This window comes from Cherax quadricarinatus, chromosome 42, assembly GCF_038502225.1.
Source record: "Cherax quadricarinatus isolate ZL_2023a chromosome 42, ASM3850222v1, whole genome shotgun sequence".
Lineage (NCBI taxonomy): Eukaryota > Metazoa > Arthropoda > Malacostraca > Decapoda > Parastacidae > Cherax > Cherax quadricarinatus.
This window is the reverse complement of record NC_091333.1, coordinates 14,454,775-14,467,407: the sequence shown is the minus strand read 5'-3', so window position 1 is coordinate 14,467,407 and position 12,633 is coordinate 14,454,775.

The window sequence follows — 12,633 nt, the reverse complement described above, 5'->3', positions numbered from 1 at the left end:
GTACATAACATACAAATGTTTAACAATGGTGTTAAAGGCACATAAGTTAGAGTTACATAAAAGAAAATTATTTAACACAGGATAACCAGTATAGCCAAACACTGACTTATTTTTGACCAGAAGAAACATTCTCCAATTATTTCACAGAAACGTATTATTTAAGGCCAGTGAGAGAGAAGCTGTGTTTATAAAGGTCAGTGAGAGAGAAGCTGTGTTTATAAAGGTCAGTGAGAGAGAAGCTGCGTGTTTATAAAGGTCAGTGAGAGAGAAGCTGTGTTTATAAAGGTCAGTGAGAGAGAAGCTGCGTGTTTATAAAGGTCAGTGAGAGAGAAGCTGTGTTTATAAAGGTCAGTGAGAGAGAAACTGTGTGTTTATAAAGGTCAGTGAGAGAGAAGCTGCGTGTTTATAAAGGTCAGTGAGAGAGAAGCTGTGTTTATAAAGGTCAGTGAGAGAGAAGCTGTGTGTTTATAAAGGCCAGTGAGAGAGAAGCTGTGTTTATAAAGGTCAGTGAGAGAGAAGCTGTGTGTTTATAAAGGCCAGTGAGAGAGAAGCTGTGTTTATAAAGGTCAGTGAGAGAGAAGCTGTGTGTTTATAAAGGTCAGTGAGAGAGAAGCTGTGTTTATAAAGGCCAGTGAGAGAGAAGCTGTGTTTATAAAGGTCAGTGAGAGAGAAGCTGTGTTTATAAAGGCCAGTGAGAGAGAAGCTGTGTTTATAAAGGCCAGTGAGAGAGAAGCTGTGTTTATAAAGGTCAGTGAGAGAGAAGCTGTGTTTATAAAGGCCAGTGAGAGAGAAGCTGCGTGTTTATAAAGGCCAGTGAGAGAGAAGCTGTGTTTATAAAGGCCAGTGAGAGAGAAGCTGTGTTTATAAAGGTCAGTGAGAGAGAAGCTGCGTGTTTATAAAGGCCAGTGAGAGAGAAGCTGTGTTTATAAAGGCCAGTGAGAGAGAAGCTGTGTTTATAAAGGTCAGTGAGAGAGAAGCTGCGTGTTTATAAAGGCCAGTGAGAGAGAAGCTGTGTTTATAAAAGCCAGTGAGAGAGAAGCTGTGTTTATAAAGGTCAGTGAGAGAGAAGCTGCGTATTTATGAAGGCCAGTGAGAGAGAAGCTGTGTGTTTATAAAGGCCAGTGAGAGAGAAGCTGTGTTTATAAAGGCCAGTGAGAGAGAAGCTGTGTTTATAAAGGCCAGTGAGAGAGAAGCTGTGTTTATAAAGGCCAGTGAGAGAGAAGCTGTGTTTATAAAGGCCAGTGAGAGAGAAGCTGTGTTTATAAAGGTCAGTGAGAGAGAAGCTGCGTATTTATAAAGGCCAGTGAGAGAGAAGCTGTGTGTTTATAAAGGTCAGTGAAAGAGAAGCTGTGTGTTTATAAAGGTCAGTGAGAGAGAAGCTGTGTATTTATAAAGGTCAGTGAGAGAGAAGCTGCGTGTTTATAAAGGTCAGTGAGAGAGAAGCTGTGTGTTTATAAAGGTCAGTGAGAGAGAAGCTGTGTGTTTATAAAGGTCAGTGAGAGAGAAGCTGCGTGTTTATAAAGGCCAGTGAGAGAGAAGCTGTGTGTTTATAAAGGTCAGTGAGAGAGAAGCTGCGTGTTTATAAAGGTCAGTGAGAGAGAAGCTGCGTGTTTATAAAGGTCAGTGAGAGAGAAGCTGCGTGTTTATAAAGGTCAGTGAGAGAGAAGCTGTGTGTTTATAAAGGTCAGTGAGAGAGAAGCTGCGTGTTTATAAAGGCCAGTGAGAGAGAAGTTGTGTTCATAAAGGCCAGTGAGAGAGAAGCTGTGTGTTTATAAAGGTCAGTGAGAGAGAAGCTGCGTGTTTATAAAGGCCAGTGAGAGAGAAGCTGCGTGTTTATAAAGGTCAGTGAGAGAGAAGCTGTGTGTTTATAAAGGTCAGTGAGAGAGAAGCTGCGTGTTTATAAAGGCCAGTGAGAGAGAAGCTGCGTGTTTATAAAGGCCAGTGAGAGAGAAGCTGCGTGTTTATAAAGGTCAGTGAGAGAGAAGCTGCGTGTTTATAAAGGTCAGTGAGAGAGAAGCTGTGTTTATAAAGGCCAGTGAGAGAGAAGCTGCGTGTTTATAAAGGTCAGTGAGAGAGAAGCTGTGTTTATAAAGGCCAGTGAGAGAGAAGCTGTGTGTTTATAAAGGTCAGTGAGAGAGAAGCTGTGTTTATAAAGGCCAGTGAGAGAGAAGCTGTGTGTTTATAAAGGCCAGTGAGAGAGAAGCTGCGTGTTTATAAAGGTCAGTGAGAGAGAAGCTGTGTTTATAAAGGCCAGTGAGAGAGAAGCAGTGTGTTTATAAAGGTCAGTGAGAGAGAAGCTGTGTGTTTATAAAGGTCAGTGAGAAACTGTGTGTTTATAAAGGTCAGTGAGAGAGAAGCTGTGTGTTTATAAAGGTCAATGAGAGAGAAGCTGTGTTTATAAAGGCCAGTGAGAAAGAAGCTGTGTGTTTATAAAGGTCAGTGAGAAACTGTGTGTTTATAAAGGTCAGTGAGAAACTGTGCGTTTATAAAGCTCAGTGAGAGAGAAGCTGTGTTTATAAAGACCAGTGAGAGAGAAGCTGTGTGTTTATAAAGGTCAGTGAGAAACTGTGTTTATAAAGGTCAGTGAGAAACTGTGTGTTTATAAAGGTCAGTGAGAGAGAAGCTGTGTTTATAAAGGCCAGTGAGAGAGAAGCTGTGTGTTTATAAAGGTCAGTGAGAGAGAAGCTGTGTGTTTATAAAGGTCAGTGAGAGAGAAGCTGTGTTTATAAAGGCCAGTGAGAGAGAAGCTGCGTGTTTATAAAGGTCAGTGAGAGAGAAGCTGTGTGTTTATAAAGGTCAGTGAGAAACTGTGTGTTTATAAAGGTCAGTGAGAAACTGTGTGTTTATAAAGGTGAGTGAGAGAGAAGCTGTGTGTTTATAAAGGTCAGTGAGAGAGAAGCTGTGTGTTTATAAAGGTCAGTGAGAAACTGTGTGTTTATAAAGGTCAGTGAGAGAGAAACTGTGTGTTTATAAAGGTCAGTGAGAGAGAAGCTGCGTGTTTATAAAGGTCAGTGAGAGAGAAGCTCCGTGTTTATAAAGGCCAGTGAGAGAGAAGCTGTGTTTATAAAGGTCAGTGAGAGAGAAGCTGCGTGTTTATAAAGGTCAGTGAGAGAGAAGCTGTGTGTTTATAAAGGTCAGTGAGAGAGAAGCTGCGTGTTTATAAAGGCCAGTGAGAGAGAAGCTGCGTGCTTATAAAGGTCAGTGAGAGAAGCTGTGTGTTTATAAAGGCCAGTGAGAGAGAAGCTGCGTGTTTATAAAGGTCAGTGAGAGAGAAGCTGCGTGCTTATAAAGGTCAGTGAGAGAAGCTGTGTGTTTATAAAGGCCAGTGAGAGAGAAGCTGCGTGTTTATAAAGGCCAGTGAGAGTAAAGCTGTGTTTATAAAGGTCAGTGAGAGAGAAGCTGTGTTTGTAAAGGTCAGTGAGAGAAGCTGTGTTTATAAGGTCAGTGAGAGTGAAGCTGTGTGTTTATAAAGGTCAGTGAGAGAGAAGCTGTGTTTGTAAAGGTCAGTGAGAGAAGCTGTGTGTTTATAAGGTCAGTGAGAGTGAAGCTGTGTGTTTATAAAGGCCAGTGAGAGAGAAGCTGTGTGTTTATAAAGATAAGTGAGAGTGAAGCTGTGTTTATAAAGGTCAGTGAGAGAGAAGCTGTTTACAAAGGTCAGTGAGAGAAGCTGTGTGTTTATAAAGGTCAGTGAGAGTAAAGCTGTGTTTATAAGGTCAGTGAGAGTGAAGCCGTGTGTTTATAAAGGTCAGTGAGAGAAGTTGTGTGTTTATAAAGGTCAGTGAGAGAAGCTGTGTGTTTATAAAGGTCAGTGAGAGAAGCTGTGTGTTTACAAAGGTTAGTGAGAGAAGCTGCGTGTTTATAAAGGTCAGTGAGAGTAAAGCTGTGTGTTTATAAGGTCAGTGAGAGTGAAGCTGTGTTTATAAAGGTCAGTGAGAGAAGCTGTGTGTTTATAAAGGTCAGTGAGAGAGAAGCTGCGTGTTTATAAAGGTCAGTGAGAGAGAAGCTGCGTGTTTATAAAGGTCAGTGAGAGAGAAGCTGCGTGTTTATAAAGGTCAGTGAGAGAGAAGCTGCGTGTTTATAAAGGTCAGTGAGAGAGAAGCTGTGTGTTTATAAAGGCCAGTGAGAGAGAAGCTGCGTGTTTATAAAGGTCAGTGAGAGAGAAGCTGTGTGTTTATAAAGGTCAGTGAGAGAGAAGCTGCGTGTTTATAAAGGTCAGTGAGAGAGAAGCTGCGTGTTTATAAAGGTCAGTGAGAGAGAAGCTGTGTGTTTATAAAGGTCAGTGAGAGAGAAGCTGCGTGTTTATAAAGGTCAGTGAGAGAGAAGCTGCGTGTTTATAAAGGTCAGTGAGAGAGAAGCTGTGTGTTTATAAAGGTCAGTGAGAGAGAAGCTGCGTGTTTATAAAGGTCAGTGAGAGAGAAGCTGCGTGTTTATAAAGGTCAGTGAGAGAGAAGCTGTGTTTATAAAGGTCAGTGAGAGAGAAGCTGTGTGTTTATAAAGGTCAGTGAGAGAGAAGCTGTGTTTATAAAGGCCAGTGAGAGAGAAGCTGTGTGTTTATAAAGGTCAGTGAGAGAGAAGCTGTGTGTTTATAAAGGCCAGTGAGAGAGAAGCTGCGTGTTTATAAAGGTCAGTGAGAGAGAAGCTGTGTGTTTATAAAGGTCAGTGAGAGAGAAGCTGCGTGTTTATAAAGGTCAGTGAGAGAGAAGCTGTGTGTTTATAAAGGTCAGTGAGAGAGAAGCTGCGTGTTTATAAAGGTCAGTGAGAGAGAAGCTGCGTGTTTATAAAGGTCAGTGAGAGAGAAGCTGTGTTTATAAAGGCCAGTGAGAGAGAAGCTGTGTTTATAAAGGTCAGTGAGAGAGAAGTTGTGTGTTTATAAAGGCCAGTGAGAGAGAAGCTGCGTGTTTATAAAGGTCAGTGAGAGAGAAGCTGCGTGTTTATAAAGGCCAGTGAGAGAGAAGCTGTGTTTATAAAGGTCAGTGAGAGAGAAGCTGTGTGTTTATAAAGGCCAGTGAGAGAGAAGCTGCGTGTTTATAAAGGTCAGTGAGAGAGAAGCTGCGTGTTTATAAAGGTCAGTGAGAGAGAAGCTGCGTGTTTATAAAGGTCAGTGAGAGAGAAGCTGTGTGTTTATAAAGGTCAGTGAGAGAGAAGCTGTATGTTTATAAAGGTCAGTGAGAGAGAAGCTGTGTGTTTATAAAGGTCAGTGAGAGAGAAGCTGTGTGTTTATAAAGGTCAGTGAGAGAGAAGCTGTGTGTTTATAAAGGTCAGTGAGAGAGAAGCTGTGTGTTTATAAAGGTCAGTGAGAGAGAAGCTGTGTGTTTATAAAGGCCAGTGAGAGAGAAGCTGCGTGTTTATAAAGGTCAGTGAGAGAGAAGCTGTGTTTATAAAGGCCAGTGAGAGAGAAGCTGTGTTTATAAAGGTCAGTGAGAGAGAAGTTGTGTGTTTATAAAGGCCAGTGAGAGAGAAGCTGCGTGTTTATAAAGGTCAGTGAGAGAGAAGCTGTGTGTTTATAAAGGTCAGTGAGAGAGAAGCTGTGTTTATAAAGGCCAGTGAGAGAGAAGCTGCGCGTTTATAAAGGTCAGTGAGAGAGAAGCTGTGTTTATAAAGGCCAGTGAGAGAGAATCTGTGTTTATAAAGGTCAGTGAGAGAGAAGCTGTGTGTTTATAAAGGTCAGTGAGAGAGAAGCTGTGTGTTTATAAAGGTCAGTGAGAGAGAAGCTGCGTGTTTATAAAGGCCAGTGAGAGAGAAGCTGCGTGTTTATAAAGGTCAGTGAGAGAGAAGCTGTGTGTTTATAAAGGTCAGTGAGAGAGAAGCTGCGTGTTTATAAAGGTCAGTGAGAGAGAAGCTGTGTGTTTATAAAGGTCAGTGAGAGAGAAGCTGTGTGTTTATAAAGGTCAGTGAGAGAGAAGCTGCGTGTTTATAAAGGCCAGTGAGAGAGAAGCTGCGTGTTTATAAAGGTCAGTGAGAGAGAAGCTGTGTGTTTATAAAGGTCAGTGAGAGAGAAGCTGCGTGTTTATAAAGGTCAGTGAGAGAGAAGCTGCGTGTTTATAAAGGCCAGTGAGAGAGAAGCTGTGTGTTTATAAAGGTCAGTGAGAGAGAAGCTGCGTGTTTATAAAGGTCAGTGAGAGAGAAGCTGTGTGTTTATAAATGCTACCAATGGCACAAGTGTCAAGCCCATCACAGAACACATTCTCCAGTCACTGATTTAATTCCAACAATTCCAAGTTCTTAACAGTTTCAGTTTAAATTTACACCTACTTAGACCTACTTACTTCTTAGTAAACAAGACATCGTCAATAATATTTTGAAGTCAATCAGAAGTATTCCTTAGTTATTGAATAAAAATGAATATCACTATCCAATAAAATTGTTAAACTGGGATTTATTCCGCCCAGTAGCAGCGTGAGTCTGGTGCAGCGTGAGTCTGGTGCAGCGTGAGTCTGGTGCAGCGTCAGTCTGGTGCAGCGTCAGTCTGGTGCAGCGTGAGTCTGGTGCAGCGTCAGTCTGGCGCAGCGTGAGTCTGGTGCAGCGTGAGTCTGGTGCAGCGTGAGTCTGGTGCAACGTGAGTCTGGTGCAGCGTGAGTCTGGTGCAACGTGAGTCTGGTGCAACGTGAGTCTGGTGCAGCGTGAGTCTGGTGCAACGTGAGTCTGGTGCATCGTGAGTCTGGTGCATCGTGAGTCTGGTGCACCGTGAGTCTGGTGAAACGTGAGTCTGGTGCAGCGTGAGTCTGGTGCAGCGTCAGTCTGGTGCAGCGTGAGTCTGGTGAAACGTGAGTCTGGTGCAGCGTGAGTCTGGTGCAGCGTCAGTCTGGTGCAGCGTGAGTTTGGTGCAACGTGAGTCTGGTGCAACGTGAGTCTGGTGCAGCGTGAGTCTGGTGCAACGTGAGTCTGGTGAAACGTGAGTCTGGTGCAGCGTGAGTCTGGTGCAGCGTCAGTCTGGTGCAACGTGAGTCTGGTGCAGCGTGAGTCTGGTGCAGCGTGAGTCTGGTGCAACGTGAGTCTGGTGCAGCGTCAGTCTGGTGCAACGTGAGTCTGGTGCAGCGTGAGTCTGGTGCAACGTGAGTCTGGTGCAGCGTGAGTCTGGTGCAACGTGAGTCTGGTGCAACGTGAGTCTGGTGCAACGTGAGTCTGTTGCAACGTGAGTCTGGTGCAGCGTGAGTCTGGTGCAACGTGAGTCTGGTGAAACGTGAGTCTGGTGCAGCGTGAGTCTGGTGCACCGTGAGTCTGGTGCACCGTGAGTCTGGTGCAGCGTGAGTCTGGTGCAGCGTCAGTCTGGTGCAACGTGAGTCTGGTGCAGCGTCAGTCTGGTGCAGCGTCAGTCTGGTGCAACGTGAGTCTGGTGCAGCGTCAGTCTGGTGCAGCGTCAGTCTGGTGCAGCGTCAGTCTGGTGCAACGTGAGTCTGGTGCAGCGTCAGTCTGGTGCAGCGTGAGTCTGGTGCAGCGTGAGTCTGGTGCAGCGTGAGTCTGGTGCAACGTGAGTCTGGTGCAGCGTCAGTCTGGTGCAGCGTGAGTCTGGTGCAGCGTGAGTCTGGTGCAGCGTGAGTCTGGTGCAGCGTGAGTCTGGTGCAGCGTGAGTCTGGTGCAGCGTGAGTCTGGTGCAACGTGAGTCTGGTGCAGCGTGAGTCTGGTGCAGCGTGAGTCTGGTGCAACGTGAGTCTGGTGCAGCGTGAGTCTGGTGCAGCGTGAGTCTGGTGCAACGTGAGTCTGGTGCAGCGTGAGTCTGGTGCAGCGTGAGTCTGGTGCAACGTGAGTCTGGTGCAGCGTGAGTCTGGTGCAGCGTGAGTCTGGTGCAACGTGAGTCTGGTGCAGCGTGAGTCTGGTGCAACGTGAGTCTGGTGCAACGTGAGTCTGGTGCAGCGTGAGTCTGGTGCAACGTGAGTCTGGTGCAGCGTGAGTCTGGTGCAACGTGAGTCTGGTGCAACGTGAGTCTGGTGCAACGTAAGTCTGGTGCAGCGTCAGTCTGGCGCAGCGTGAGTCTGGTGCAGCGTGAGTCTGGTGCAACGTGAGTCTGGTGCAGCGTGAGTCTGGTGCAACGTGAGTCTGGTGCAACGTGAGTCTGGTGCAACGTGAGTCTGGTGCAGCGTCAGTCTGGTGCAACCTGAGTCTGGTGCAGCGTGAGTCTGGTGCAACGTGAGTCTGGTGCAGCGTGAGTCTGGTGCAACGTGAGTCTGGTGCAACGTGAGTCTGGTGCAGCGTGAGTCTGGTGCAGCGTGAGTCTGGTGCAACGTGAGTCTGGTGCAACGTGAGTCTGGTGCAACGTGAGTCTGGTGCAGCGTCAGTCTGGTGCAGCGTGAGTCTGGTGCAGCGTGAGTCTGGTGCAACGTGAGTCTGGTGCAGCGTCAGTCTGGTGCAACGTGAGTCTGGTGCAGCGTCAGTCTGGTGCAACGTGAGTCTGGTGCAGCGTGAGTCTGGTGCAACGTGAGTCTGGTGCAACGTGAGTCTGGTGCAACGTGAGTCTGGTGCAGCGTCAGTCTGGTGCAACGTGAGTCTGGTGCAGCGTCAGTCTGGTGCAACGTGAGTCTGGTGCAGCGTGAGTCTGGTGCAACGTGAGTCTGGTGCAACGTGAGTCTGGTGCAGCGTGAGTCTGGTGCAGCGTGAGTCTGGTGCAACGTGAGTCTGGTGCAACGTGAGTCTGGTGCAGCGTGAGTCTGGTGCAGCGTGAGTCTGGTGCAACGTGAGTCTGGTGCAACGTGAGTCTGGTGCAGCGTGAGTCTGGTGCAGCGTGAGTCTGGTGCAACGTGAATCTGGTGCAGCGTGAGTCTGGTGCAACGTGAGTCTGGTGCAGCGTGAGTCTGGTGCAACGTGAGTCTGGTGCAACGTGAGTCTGGTGCAACGTGAGTCTGGTGCAGCGTGAGTCTGGTGCAGCGTGAGTCTGGTGCAGCGTGAGTCTGGTGCAACGTGAGTCTGGTGCAGCGTGAGTCTGGTGCAACGTGAGTCTGGTGCAGCGTGAGTCTGGTGCAACGTGAGTCTGGTGCAACGTGAGTCTGGTGCAGCGTGAGTCTGGTGCAACGTGAGTCTGGTGCAACGTGAGTCTGGTGCAGCGTGAGTCTGGTGCAACGTGAGTCTGGTGCAGCGTGAGTCTGGTGAAGCATGAGTCTGGTGCAGCGTGAGTCTGGTGAAACGTGAGTCTGGTGCAGCGTGAGTCTGGTGCAGCGTGAGTCTGGTGCAACGTGAGTCTGGTGCAGCGTGAGTCTGGTGCAACGTGAGTCTGGTGCAGCGTGAGTCTGGTGCAACGTGAGTCTGGTGCAGCGTCAGTCTGGTGCAACGTGAGTCTGGTGCAACGTGAGTCTGGTGCAGCGTCAGTCTGGTGCAGCGTCAGTCTGGTGCAGCATGAGTCCTGGTTACCTGGAGGTTATTCCGGGGATCAACGCCCCCGCGGCTCGGTCCATGACCAGGCCTCCCGATGGATCAGGGCCTGATCAACTAGGCTGTTACTGCTGGCCGCACGCAATCCAACGTACGAGCCACAGCCCAGCTGATCCGGCAATGACTTTAGGTATCTGTCCAGCTCTCTCTTGAAGGCAGCCAGGGGTTTATTGGCAATTCCCCTAATGCTTGATGGGAGGCTGTTGAACAGTTTTGGGCCCCGGACACTTATGGTGTTTTCCCTTAGTGTACCAATGGCGCCCCTACTTTTTATTGGGGGCATTTTGCATCGCCTGTCCAGTCTTTTACTTTCGTAAGGAGTGATTTCTGTGCGCAGATTTGGGACCATTCCTTCCAAGATTTTCCAAGTGTAGATTATGATATATCTCTCCCTCCTGCGTTCCAACGAGTACAAGTCAGGTGCTTCCAAGCGTTCCCAGTAGTTAAGGTGCTTGACAGAACTTATACGTGCAGTAAAGGATCTCTGTACACTCTCTAGATCTGCGATTTCACCTGCTTTGAATGGAGATGTTAATGTACAGCAGTATTCCAGCCTAGAGAGAACAAGTGATTTGAAAAGGATCATCACTGGTTTGGCATCTCTTGTTTTGAAAGTTCTCATTATCCATCCTATCATTTTCTTTGCACGTGCGATCGTGGCACTGTTGTGATCCTTGAAAGTGAGATCCTCAGACATTACTACTCCCAGGTCCCTTACATTATTTTTCCGCTCTATTGTATGGCCAGAGTCTGCAGTATACTCTGTTCTAGTTATATCCTCCAGTTTTCCATAAAGGAGTAGTTGGAATTTGTCCTCATTGAACATCATATTGTTTACCGTTGCCCACTGGAAAACTTTGTTTATATCTTCTTGGAGGTTAACCGCGTCCTCAGCAGATGACAGCCTCATGCAGATCCTAGTATCATCCGCAAAGGATGATACGGTGCTGTGGTGTATATCTCTATGTCTGATATGAGGATGAGGAATAAGATGGGGGCGAGTACTGTGCCTTGTGGAACAGAGCTCTTCACTATGGCAGCCTCCGATTTAACTCTGATGACCACTACTCTTTGTGTTCGATTTGTTAGGAAGTTGAAGATCCATCTCCCCACTTACCCAGTTATTCCTTTAGCACGTCTGGTGCAGCGTGAGTCTGGTGCAGCGTCAGTCTGGTGCAACGTGAGTCTGGTGCAACGTGAGTCTGGTGCAGCGTGAGTCTGGTGCAGCGTGAGTCTGGTGCAACGTGAGTCTGGTGCAACGTGAGTCTGGTGCAGCGTCAGTCTGGTGCAACGTGAGTCTGGTGCAGCGTGAGTCTGGTGCAGCGTGAGTCTGGTGCAACGTGAGTCTGGTGCAACGTGAGTCTGGTGCAGCGTGAGTCTGGTGCAGCGTGAGTCTGGTGCAGCGTGAGTCTGGTGCAGCGTGAGTCTGGTGCAGCGTGAGTCTGGTGCAACGTGAGTCTGGTGCAGCGTGAGTCTGGTGCAGCGTGAGTCTGGTGCAGCGTGAGTCTGGTGCAACGTGAGTCTGGTGAAACGTGAGTCTGGTGCAGCGTGAGTCTGGTGCAACGTGAGTCTGGTGAAACGTGAGTCTGGTGAAACGTGAGTCTGGTGCTCAGGAAAACATTCCAGTGGTGAACATTTGAAGAAGAGATCAGATGAGTCATTCTTCAGTTCAAGGCACACATTCTTAAGTTATGGCACACATTCTTAAGTTATGGCACACATTCTTCAGTTACGGCACACATTCTTAAGTTATGGCACACATTCTTAAGTTATGGCACACATTCTTCAGTTATGGCACACATTCTTAAGTTATGGCACACATTCTTCAGTTACGGCACACATTCTTAAGTTATGGCACACATTCTTCAGTTACGGCACACATTCTTAAGTTATGGCACACATTCTTAAGTTATGGCACACATTCTTAAGTTATGGCACACATTCTTCAGTTATGGCACACATTCTTAAGTTATGGCACACATTCTTAAGTTATGGCACACATTCTTAAGTTATGGCACACATTCTTCAGTTATGGCACACATTCTTAAGTTATGGCACACATTCTTAAGTTATGGCACACATTCTTAAGTTATGGCACACATTCCTAAGTTATGGCACACATTCTTCAGTTACGGCACACATTCTTAAGTTATGGCACACATTCTTAAGTTATGGCACACATTCTTCAGTTACGGCACACATTCTTAAGTTATGGCACACATTCTTAAGTTATGGCACACATTCCTAAGTTATGGCACACATTCTTCAGTTACGGCACACATTCTTAAGTTATGGCACACATTCTTAAGTTATGGCACACATTCTTCAGTTACGGCACACATTCTTAAGTTATGGCACACATTCTTAAGTTATGGCACACATTCTTCAGTTACGGCACACATTCTTCAGTTATGGCACACATTCTTAAGTTATGGCACACATTAAGTTATGGCACACATTCTTCAGTTATGGCACACATTCTTAAGTTATGGCACACATTCTTCAGTTATGGCACACATTCTTAAGTTATGGCACACATTCTTAAGTTATGGCACACATTCTTCAGTTATGGCACACATTCTTAAGTTATGGCACACATTCTTCAGTTATGGCACACATTCTTCAGTTATGGCACACATTCTTAAGTTATGGCACACATTCTTCAGTTATGGCACACATTCTTCAGTTATGGCACACATTCTTCAGTTATGGCACACATTCTTCAGTTATGGCACACATTCTTCAGTTATGGCACACATTCTTCAGTTATGGCACACATTCTTAAGTTATGGCACACATTCTTCAGTTATGGCACACATTCCAATAATTCCAAGTTTCTTTTAGTATTTTACAACATGAGTAAATTTGTCTGGCGTCAACAAACTTAACAAGTACTATCCTGGACCTCAGATGCACCAACTATTAAAGAACAGGAAAACTGAAAATCATTTAACGTGAATAAAAATTTCTCACTATTTTACCCACAAAATGGTCAAATTTGCACATACACGTCTGGATTTTATTCTCCACTGTCGTCGAATTTTTTGGCACTTTTTTTTAAAACGTTTGAGGCTCCGCCACTCAGGATTTGGACTTTATCTAAACCATTCCATGACGCTGGGAATGGCTTCAACAGCGCTCTGGTCATAGTGCACGTCAACATGCCAGTTGTTTCAAGAAATTGGTCCTCGTTACCCAACACAAGTAGTGACAATTTGAAACCAACTGGATGAGGCATTCTCGAGTTATAAGGGAAATAAAATTGAATTCAGG